This window comes from Ambystoma mexicanum, chromosome 4q (assembly GCF_040938575.1).
Source record: "Ambystoma mexicanum isolate Mex_15411 chromosome 4q, UKY_AmexF1_1, whole genome shotgun sequence".
Classification (NCBI taxonomy): domain Eukaryota; kingdom Metazoa; phylum Chordata; class Amphibia; order Caudata; family Ambystomatidae; genus Ambystoma; species Ambystoma mexicanum.
Genome location: NC_090928.1, coordinates 530,489,359 through 530,501,494, shown reverse-complemented (window position 1 = coordinate 530,501,494; position 12,136 = coordinate 530,489,359). Strand labels below are relative to the sequence as shown.

At 36.7% G+C, this 12,136-nt stretch overlaps 1 non-coding gene across 1 annotated transcript; it reads left to right on the top strand.

Annotated features, from left to right (window-relative positions):
* Positions 1-6,451: 6,451 nt before the first annotated feature.
* On the top strand, positions 6,452-6,524 carry TRNAK-CUU (transfer RNA lysine (anticodon CUU)). The gene has a single exon. It is a non-coding gene; the product is annotated as a tRNA-Lys (tRNA).
* Positions 6,525-12,136: the final 5,612 nt, after the last annotated feature.

The following is a 12,136-nucleotide window of genomic DNA, read 5'->3' as shown; positions in this document are numbered from 1 at the left end:
AGGAGCCCGGCTAGCTCAGTCGGTAGAGCATGAGACTCTTAATCTCAGGGTCGTGGGTTCGAGCCCCACGTTGGGCGAAAACAACAAAAATTTTAGTGCTTTTTGACCAAAAAAATAGAAATTGAAAGTCTCTTTACAATATTTGCAATATTTTCATTGTTAACATGCAATATATGAATGCATGTCTGGATGCATGTCTTGACCAAAAAAATAGAAATTGAAAGTCTCTTTACAATATTTGCAATATTTTCATTGTTAACATGCAATGTATGAATGCATGTCTGGATGATGTGTAATGGGGCAATACCATACCTTAATGTATTCACTGTAAAAGAAAAAGTATGCATCATCTTACTATAAAATAAAGTGGAGAAAACACAAATAAGACTTTTTTCCACACAGTTTAATCGGCTATTTCCTGATATTCTTCAATGCGTTCTGATATTGACTGGTAATTGTGTTTGATACTTTCTTAGACTATTTCTGCCTCTGGCTGATGTGTATTTTCTTTCCAAACTCCACCAGAGCCTATGATTACACAGCATCCTATCTGTGGAAAGCGGCAGTGCAGGGATAGGGAAGAAAACTATAGGCATCCAAAGGAGCCTGGCTAGTTCAGTTGGTAGAGCATGAGACTCTTAATCTCAGGGTCGTGGGTTCGAGCCCCACGTTGGGCGAAAACAACTAAAATTGTAGTGCTTTTTGACCAAAAAAATAGAAATTGAAAGTCTCTTTACAATATTTGCAATATTTTCATTGTTAACATGCAATATATGAATGCATGTCTGCATGATGTGTAATGGGGCAATACCATAGCTTAATGTATTCACTATAAAATAAAAAGTATGTATCATTTTATTATAAAATAAAGTGGAGAAAACACAAATAAGACTTTTTTTCACACAGGTTCAGTCAGCTATTTCTTTATATTCTTCAAAGCGTTCTGATATTGACTGGTAATTGTGTTTGATACTTTCTTAGACTATTTCTGCCTCTGGCTGATGTGTATTTTCTTTCCAAACTCCACCAGAGCCTATGATTACACAGCATCCTATCTGTGGAAACCGGCAGTGCAGGGATAGGGAAGAAAACTATAGGCATGCAAAGGAGCCCGGCTAGCTCAGTCGGTAGAGCATGAGACTCTTAATCTCAGGGTCGTGGGTTCGAGCCCCACGTTGGGCGAAAAAAACAACTAAAATTTTAGTGCTTTTTGACCAAAAAAATAGAAATTGAAAGTCTCTTTACAATATTTGCAATATTTTCATTGTTAACATGCAATATATGAATGCATGTCTGGATGCATGTCTTGACCAAAAAAATAGAAATTGAAAGTCTCTTTACAATATTTGCAATATTTTCATTGTTAACATGCAATGTATGAATGCATGTCTGGATGATGTGTAATGGGGCAATACCATACCTTAATGTATTCACTGTAAAAGAAAAAGTATGCATCATCTTACTATAAAATAAAGTGGAGAAAACACAAATAAGAATTTTTTCCACACAGGTTTAATCGGCTATTTCCTGATATTCTTCAATGCGTTCTGATATTGACTGGTAATTGTGTTTGATACTTTCTTAGACTATTTCTGCCTCTGGCTGATGTGTATTTTCTTTCCAAACTCCACCAGAGCCTATGATTACACAGCATCCTATCTGTGGAAAACGGCAGTGCAGGGATAGGGAAGAAAACTATAGGCATCCAAAGGAGCCCGGCTAGCTCAGTCGGTAGAGCATGGGACTCTTAATCTCAGGGTCGTGGGTTCGAGCCCCACGTTGGGCGAAAACAACTAAAATTTTAGTGCTTTTTGACCAAAAAAATAGAAATTGAAAGTCTCTTTACAATATTTGCAATATTTTCATTGTTAACATGCAATATATGAATGCATGTCTGGATGCATGTCTTGACCAAAAAAATAGAAATTGAATGTCTCTTTACAATATTTGCAATATTTTCATTGTTAACATGCAATGTATGAATGCATGTCTGGATGATGTGTAATGGGGCAATACCATACCTTAATGTATTCACTGTAAAAGAAAAAGTATGCATCATCTTACTATAAAATAAAGTGGAGAAAACACAAATAAGACTTTTTTCCACACAGGTTTAATCGGCTATTTCCTGATATTCTTCAATGCGTTCTGATATTGACTGGTAATTGTGTTTGATACTTTCTTAGACTATTTCTGACTCTGGCTGATGTGTATTTTCTTTCCAAACTCCACCAGAGCCTATGATTACACAGCAGCCTAGCTGTGGAAAGCGGCAGTGCAGGGATAGGGAAGAAAACTACAGGCATCCAAAGGAGCCCGGTTAGCTCAGTAGGTAGAGCATGAGACTCTTAATCTCAGGTTCGTGGGTTCGAGCCCCACGTTGGCCGAAAACAACTAAAATTGCAGTGCTTTTTGACCAAAAAAATAGAAATTGAAAGTCTCTTTACAATATTTGCAATATTTTCATTGTTAACATGCAATGTATGAATGCATGTCTGGATGATGTGTAATGGGGCAATACCATACCTTAATGTATTCACTGTAAAAGAAAAAGTATGCATCATCTTATTATAAAATAAAGTGGAGAAAACACAAATAAGACTTTTTTCCACACAGTTTAATCGGCTATTTCCTGATATTCTTCAATGCATTCTGATATTGACTGGTAATTGTGTTTGATACTTTCTTAGACTATTTCTGCCTCTGGCTGATGTGTATTTTCTTTCCAAACTCCACCAGAGCCTATGATTACACAGCATCCTATCTGTGGAAAGCGGCAGTGCAGGGATAGGGAAGAAAACTATAGGCATCCAAAGGAGCCTGGCTAGTTCAGTTGGTAAAGCATGAGACTCTTAATCTCAGGGTCGTGGGTTCGAGCCCCACGTTGGGCGAAAACAACTAAAATTGTAGTGCTTTTTGACCAAAAAAATAGAAATTGAAAGTCTCTTTACAATATTTGCAATATTTTCATTGTTAACATGCAATATATGAATGCATGTCTGCATGATGTGTAATGGGGCAATACCATAGCTTAATGTATTCACTATAAAATAAAAAGTATGTATCATCTTATTATAAAATAAAGTGGAGAAAACACAAATAAGACTTTTTTTCACACAGGTTCAGTCAGCTATTTCTTTATATTCTTCAAAGCGTTCTGATATTGACTGGTAATTGTGTTTGATACTTTCTTAGACTATTTCTGCCTCTGGCTGATGTGTATTTTCTTTCCAAACTCCACCAGAGCCTATGATTACACAGCATCCTATCTGTGGAAACCGGCAGTGCAGGGATAGGGAAGAAAACTATAGGCATGCAAAGGAGCCCGGCTAGCTCAGTCGGTAGAGCATGAGACTCTTAATCTCAGGGTCGTGGGTTCGAGCCCCACGTTGGGCGAAAACAACTAAAATTTTAGTGCTTTTTGACCAAAAAAATAGAAATTGAAAGTCTCTTTACAATATTTGCAATATTTTCATTGTTAACATGCAATATATGAATGCATGTCTGGATGCATGTCTTGACCAAAAAAATAGAAATTGAAAGTCTCTTTACAATATTTGCAATATTTTCATTGTTAACATGCAATGTATGAATGCATGTCTGGATGATGTGTAATGGGGCAATACCATACCTTAATGTATTCACTGTAAAAGAAAAAGTATGCATCATCTTACTATAAAATAAAGTGGAGAAAACACAAATAAGACTTTTTTCCACACAGGTTTAATCGGCTATTTCCTGATATTCTTCAATGCGTTCTGATATTGACTGGTAATTGTGTTTGATACTTTCTTAGACTATTTCTGCCTCTGGCTGATGTGTATTTTCTTTCCAAACTCCACCAGAGCCTATGATTACACAGCATCCTATCTGTGGAAAACGGCAGTGCAGGGATAGGGAAGAAAACTATAGGCATCCAAAGGAGCCCGGCTAGCTCAGTCGGTAGAGCATGAGACTCTTAATCTCAGGGTCGTGGGTTCGAGCCCCACGTTGGGCGAAAACAACTAAAATTGCAGTGCTTTTTGACCAAAAAAATAGAAATTGAAAGTCTCTTTACAATATTTGCAATATTTTCATTGTTAACATGCAATGTATGAATGCATGTCTGGATGATGTGTAATGGGGCAATACCATACCTTAATGTATTCACTGTAAAAGAAAAAGTATGCATCATCTTATTATAAAATAAAGTGGAGAAAACACAAATAAGACTTTTTTCCACACAGTTTAATCGGCTATTTCCTGATATTCTTCAATGCATTCTGATATTGACTGGTAATTGTGTTTGATACTTTCTTAGACTATTTCTGCCTCTGGCTGATGTGTATTTTCTTTCCAAACTCCACCAGAGCCTATGATTACACAGCATCCTATCTGTGGAAAGCGGCAGTGCAGGGATAGGGAAGAAAACTATAGGCATCCAAAGGAGCCTGGCTAGTTCAGTTGGTAGAGCATGAGACTCTTAATCTCAGGGTGGTGGTTTCAAGCCCCACGTTGGGTGAAAACAACTAAAATTTTAGTGCTTTTTGACCAAAAAAATAGAAATTGAAAGTCTCTTTACAATATTTGCAATATTTTCATTGTTAACATGCAATGTATCAATGCATGTCTGGATGATGTGTAATGGGGCAATACCATACCTTAATGTATTCACTGTAAAAGAAAAAGTATGCATCATCTTACTATAAAATAAAGTGGAGAAAACACAAATAAGACTTTTTTCCACACAGGTTTAATCGGCTATTTCCTGATATTCTTCAATGCGTTCTGATATTGACTGGTAATTGTGTTTGATACTTTCTTAGACTATTTCTGCCTCTGGCTGATGTGTATTTTCTTTCCAAACTCCACCAGAGCCTATGATTACACAGCATCCTATCTGTGGAAAGCGGCAGTGCAGGGATAGGGAAGAAAACTATAGGCATCCAAAGGAGCCTGGCTAGTTCAGTTGGTAGAGCATGAGACTCTTAATCTCAGGGTGGTGGTTTCAAGCCCCACGTTGGGTGAAAACAACTAAAATTTTAGTGCTTTTTGACCAAAAAAATAGAAATTGAAAGTCTCTTTACAATATTTGCAATATTTTCATTGTTAACATGCAATGTATCAATGCATGTCTGGATGATGTGTAATGGGGCAATACCATACCTTAATGTATTCACTGTAAAAGAAAAAGTATGCATCATCTTACTATAAAATAAAGTGGAGAAAACACAAATAAGACTTTTTTCCACACAGGTTTAATCGGCTATTTCCTGATATTCTTCAATGCGTTCTGATATTGACTGGTAATTGTGTTTGATACTTTCTTAGACTATTTCTGCCTCTGGCTGATGTGTATTTTCTTTCCAAACTCCACCAGAGCCTATGATTACACAGCATCCTATCTGTGGAAAGCGGCAGTGCAGGGATAGGGAAGAAAACTATAGGCATCCAAAGGAGCCTGGCTAGTTCAGTTGGTAGAACATGAGACTCTTAATCTCAGGGTCGTGGGTTCGAGCCCCACGTTGGGCGAAAACAACTAAAATTGTAGTGCTTTTTGACCAAAAAAATAGAAATTGAAAGTCTCTTTACAATATTTGCAATATTTTCATTGTTAACATGCAATATATGAATGCATGTCTGGATGATGTGTAATTGGGCAATACCATACCTTAATGTATTCACTGTAAAATAAAAAGTATGTATCATTTTATTATAAAATAAAGTGGAGAAAACACAAATAGGACTTTTTTCACACAGGTTCAGTCAGCTATTTCCTTATATTCTTCAAAGCGTTCTGATATTGACTGGTAATTGTGTTTGATACTTTCTTAGACTATTTCTGCCTCTGGCTGATGTGTATTTTCTTTCCAAACTCCACCAGAGCCTATGATTACACAGCATCCTATCTGTGGAAAACGGCAGTGCAGGGAAATGGAAGAAAACTATAGGCATCCAAAGGAGCCCGGCTAGCTCAGTCGGTAGAGCATGAGACTCTTAATCTCAGGGTCGTGGGTTCGAGCCCCACGTTGGGTGAAAACAACTAAAATTTTAGTGCTTTTTGACCAAAAAAATAGAAATTGAAAGTCTCTTTACAATATTTGCAATCAATATTTTCATTGTTAACATGCAATGTATGAATGCATGTCTGGATGATGTGTAATGGGGCAATACCATACCTTAATGTATTCACTGTAAAAGAAAAAGTATGCATCATCTTACTATAAAATAAAGTGGAGAAAACACAAATAAGACTTTTTTCCACACAGGTTTAATCGGCTATTTCCTGATATTCTTCAGTGCGTTCTGATATTGACTGGTAATTGTGTTTGATACTTTCTTAGACTATTTCTGCCTCTGGCTGATGTGTATTTTCTTTCCAAACTCCACCAGAGCCTATGATTACACAGCATCCTATCTGTGGAAAACGGCAGTGCAGGGATAGGGAAGAAAACTATAGGCATTCAAAGGAGCCCGGCTAGCTCAGTCGGTAGAGCATGAGACTCTTAATCTCAGGGTCGTGGGTTCGAGCCCCACGTTGGGCAAAAACAACTCAAATTTTAGTGCTTTTTGACCAAAAAAATAGAAATTGAAAGTCTCTTTACAATATTTGCAATATTTTCATTGTTAACATGCAATATATGAATGCATGTCTGGATGCATGTCTTGACCAAAAAAATAGAAATTGAAAGTCTCTTTACAATATTTGCAATATTTTCATTGTTAACATGCAATGTATGAATGCATGTCTGGATGATGTGTAATGGGGCAATACCATACCTTAATGTATTCACTGTAAAAGAAAAAGTATGCATCATCTTACTATAAAATAAAGTGGAGAAAACACAAATAAGACTTTTTTCCACACAGTTTAATCGGCTATTTCCTGATATTCTTCAATGCGTTCTGATATTGACTGGTAATTGTGTTTGATACTTTCTTAGACTATTTCTGCCTCTGGCTGATGTGTATTTTCTTTCCAAACTCCACCAGAGCCTATGATTACACAGCATCCTATCTGTGGAAAGCGGCAGTGCAGGGATAGGGAAGAAAACTATAGGCATACAAAGGAGCCTGGCTAGTTCAGTTGGTAGAGCATGAGACTCTTAATCTCAGGGTCGTGGGTTCGAGCCCCACGTTGGGCGAAAACAACTAAAATTGTAGTGCTTTTTGACCAAAAAAATAGAAATTGAAAGTCTCTTTACAATATTTGCAATATTTTCATTGTTAACATGCAATATATGAATGCATGTCTGCATGATGTGTAATGGGGCAATACCATAGCTTAATGTATTCACTATAAAATAAAAAGTATGTATCATCTTATTATAAAATAAAGTGGAGAAAACACAAATAAGACTTTTTTTCACACAGGTTCAGTCAGCTATTTCTTTATATTCTTCAAAGCGTTCTGATATTGACTGGTAATTGTGTTTGATACTTTCTTAGACTATTTCTGCCTCTGGCTGACGTGTATTTTCTTTCCAAACTCCACCAGAGCCTATGATTACACAGCATCCTATCTGTGGAAACCGGCAGTGCAGGGATAGGGAAGAAAACTATAGGCATGCAAAGGAGCCCGGCTAGCTCAGTCGGTAGAGCATGAGACTCTTAATCTCAGGGTCGTGGGTTCGAGCCCCACGTTGGGCGAAAACAACTAAAATTTTAGTGCTTTTTGACCAAAAAAATAGAAATTGAAAGTCTCTTTACAATATTTGCAATATTTTCATTGTTAACATGCAATATATGAATGCATGTCTGGATGCATGTCTTGACCAAAAAAATAGAAATTGAAAGTCTCTTTACAATATTTGCAATATTTTCATTGTTAACATGCAATGTATGAATGCATGTCTGGATGATGTGTAATGGGGCAATACCATACCTTAATGTATTCACTGTAAAAGAAAAAGTATGCATCATCTTACTATAAAATAAAGTGGAGAAAACACAAATAAGACTTTTTTCCACACAGGTTTAATCGGCTATTTCCTGATATTCTTCAATGCGTTCTGATATTGACTGGTAATTGTGTTTGATACTTTCTTAGACTATTTCTGCCTCTGGCTGATGTGTATTTTCTTTCCAAACTCCACCAGAGCCTATGATTACACAGCATCCTATCTGTGGAAAACGGCAGTGCAGGGATAGGGAAGAAAACTATAGGCATCCAAAGGAGCCCGGCTAGCTCAGTCGGTAGAGCATGGGACTCTTAATCTCAGGGTCGTGGGTTCGAGCCCCACGTTGGGCGAAAACAACTAAAATTGTAGTGCTTTTTGACCAAAAAAATAGAAATTGAAAGTCTCTTTACAATATTTGCAATATTTTCATTGTTAACATGCAATATATGAATGCATGTCTGGATGCATGTCTTGACCAAAAAAATAGAAATTGAAAGTCTCTTTACAATATTTGCAATATTTTCATTGTTAACATGCAATGTATGAATGCATGTCTGGATGATGTGTAATGGGGCAATACCATACCTTAATGTATTCACTGTAAAAGAAAAAGTATGCATCATCTTACTATAAAATAAAGTGGAGAAAACACAAATAAGACTTTTTTCCACACAGTTTAATCGGCTATTTCCTGATATTCTTCAATGCGTTCTGATATTGACTGGTAATTGTGTTTGATACTTTCTTAGACTATTTCTGCCTCTGGCTGATGTGTATTTTCTTTCCAAACTCCACCAGAGCCTATGATTACACAGCATCCTATCTGTGGAAAGCGGCAGTGCAGGGATAGGGAAGAAAACTATAGGCATACAAAGGAGCCTGGCTAGTTCAGTTGGTAGAGCATGAGACTCTTAATCTCAGGGTCGTGGGTTCGAGCCCCACGTTGGGCGAAAACAACTAAAATTGTAGTGCTTTTTGACCAAAAAAATAGAAATTGAAAGTCTCTTTACAATATTTGCAATATTTTCATTGTTAACATGCAATATATGAATGCATGTCTGCATGATGTGTAATGGGGCAATACCATAGCTTAATGTATTCACTATAAAATAAAAAGTATGTATCATCTTATTATAAAATAAAGTGGAGAAAACACAAATAAGACTTTTTTTCACACAGGTTCAGTCAGCTATTTCTTTATATTCTTCAAAGCGTTCTGATATTGACTGGTAATTGTGTTTGATACTTTCTTAGACTATTTCTGCCTCTGGCTGATGTGTATTTTCTTTCCAAACTCCACCAGAGCCTATGATTACACAGCATCCTATCTGTGGAAACCGGCAGTGCAGGGATAGGGAAGAAAACTATAGGCATGCAAAGGAGCCCGGCTAGCTCAGTCGGTAGAGCATGAGACTCTTAATCTCAGGGTCGTGGGTTCGAGCCCCACGTTGGGCGAAAACAACTAAAATTTTAGTGCTTTTTGACCAAAAAAATAGAAATTGAAAGTCTCTTTACAATATTTGCAATATTTTCATTGTTAACATGCAATATATGAATGCATGTCTGGATGCATGTCTTGACCAAAAAAATAGAAATTGAAAGTCTCTTTACAATATTTGCAATATTTTCATTGTTAACATGCAATGTATGAATGCATGTCTGGATGATGTGTAATGGGGCAATACCATACCTTAATGTATTCACTGTAAAAGAAAAAGTATGCATCATCTTACTATAAAATAAAGTGGAGAAAACACAAATAAGACTTTTTTCCACACAGGTTTAATCGGCTATTTCCTGATATTCTTCAATGCGTTCTGATATTGACTGGTAATTGTGTTTGATACTTTCTTAGACTATTTCTGCCTCTGGCTGATGTGTATTTTCTTTCCAAACTCCACCAGAGCCTATGATTACACAGCATCCTATCTGTGGAAAACGGCAGTGCAGGGATAGGGAAGAAAATTATAGGCATCCAAAGGAGCCCGGCTAGCTCAGTCGGTAGAGCATGGGACTCTTAATCTCAGGGTCGTGGGTTCGAGCCCCACGTTGGGCGAAAACAACTAAAATTTTAGTGCTTTTTGACCAAAAAAATAGAAATTGAAAGTCTCTTTACAATATTTGCAATATTTTCATTGTTAACATGCAATATATGAATGCATGTCTGCATGATGTGTAATGGGGCAATACCATAGCTTAATGTATTCACTATAAAATAAAAAGTATGTATCATCTTATTATAAAATAAAGTGGAGAAAACACAAATAAGACTTTTTTTCACACAGGTTCAGTCAGCTATTTCTTTATATTCTTCAAAGCGTTCTGATATTGACTGGTAATTGTGTTTGATACTTTCTTAGACTATTTCTGCCTCTGGCTGATGTGTATTTTCTTTCCAAACTCCACCAGAGCCTATGATTACACAGCATCCTATCTGTGGAAAGCGGCAGTGCAGGGATAGGGAAGAAAACTATAGGCATCCAAAGGAGCCTGGCTAGTTCAGTTGGTAGAGCATGAGACTCTTAATCTCAGGGTGGTGGTTTCAAGCCCCACGTTGGGTGAAAACAACTAAAATTTTAGTGCTTTTTGACCAAAAAAATAGAAATTGAAAGTCTCTTTACAATATTTGCAATATTTTCATTGTTAACATGCAATGTATCAATGCATGTCTGGATGATGTGTAATGGGGCAATACCATACCTTAATGTATTCACTGTAAAAGAAAAAGTATGCATCATCTTACTATAAAATAAAGTGGAGAAAACACAAATAAGACTTTTTTCCACACAGGTTTAATCGGCTATTTCCTGATATTCTTCAATGCGTTCTGATATTGACTGGTAATTGTGTTTGATACTTTCTTAGACTATTTCTGCCTCTGGCTGATGTGTATTTTCTTTCCAAACTCCACCAGAGCCTATGATTACACAGCATCCTATCTGTGGAAAGCGGCAGTGCAGGGATAGGGAAGAAAACTATAGGCATCCAAAGGAGCCTGGCTAGTTCAGTTGGTAGAGCATGAGACTCTTAATCTCAGGGTGGTGGTTTCAAGCCCCACGTTGGGTGAAAACAACTAAAATTTTAGTGCTTTTTGACCAAAAAAATAGAAATTGAAAGTCTCTTTACAATATTTGCAATATTTTCATTGTTAACATGCAATGTATCAATGCATGTCTGGATGATGTGTAATGGGGCAATACCATACCTTAATGTATTCACTGTAAAAGAAAAAGTATGCATCATCTTACTATAAAATAAAGTGGAGAAAACACAAATAAGACTTTTTTCCACACAGGTTTAATCGGCTATTTCCTGATATTCTTCAATGCGTTCTGATATTGACTGGTAATTGTGTTTGATACTTTCTTAGACTATTTCTGCCTCTGGCTGATGTGTATTTTCTTTCCAAACTCCACCAGAGCCTATGATTACACAGCATCCTATCTGTGGAAAGCGGCAGTGCAGGGATAGGGAAGAAAACTATAGGCATCCAAAGGAGCCTGGCTAGTTCAGTTGGTAGAACATGAGACTCTTAATCTCAGGGTCGTGGGTTCGAGCCCCACGTTGGGCGAAAACAACTAAAATTGTAGTGCTTTTTGACCAAAAAAATAGAAATTGAAAGTCTCTTTACAATATTTGCAATATTTTCATTGTTAACATGCAATATATGAATGCATGTCTGGATGATGTGTAATTGGGCAATACCATACCTTAATGTATTCACTGTAAAATAAAAAGTATGTATCATTTTATTATAAAATAAAGTGGAGAAAACACAAATAGGACTTTTTTCACACAGGTTCAGTCAGCTATTTCCTTATATTCTTCAAAGCGTTCTGATATTGACTGGTAATTGTGTTTGATACTTTCTTAGACTATTTCTGCCTCTGGCTGATGTGTATTTTCTTTCCAAACTCCACCAGAGCCTATGATTACACAGCATCCTATCTGTGGAAAACGGCAGTGCAGGGAAATGGAAGAAAACTATAGGCATCCAAAGGAGCCCGGCTAGCTCAGTCGGTAGAGCATGAGACTCTTAATCTCAGGGTCGTGGGTTCGAGCCCCACGTTGGGTGAAAACAACTAAAATTTTAGTGCTTTTTGACCAAAAAAATAGAAATTGAAAGTCTCTTTACAATATTTGCAATCAATATTTTCATTGTTAACATGCAATGTATGAATGCATGTCTGGATGATGTGTAATGGGGCAATACCATACCTTAATGTATTCACTGTAAAAGAAAAAGTATGCATCAT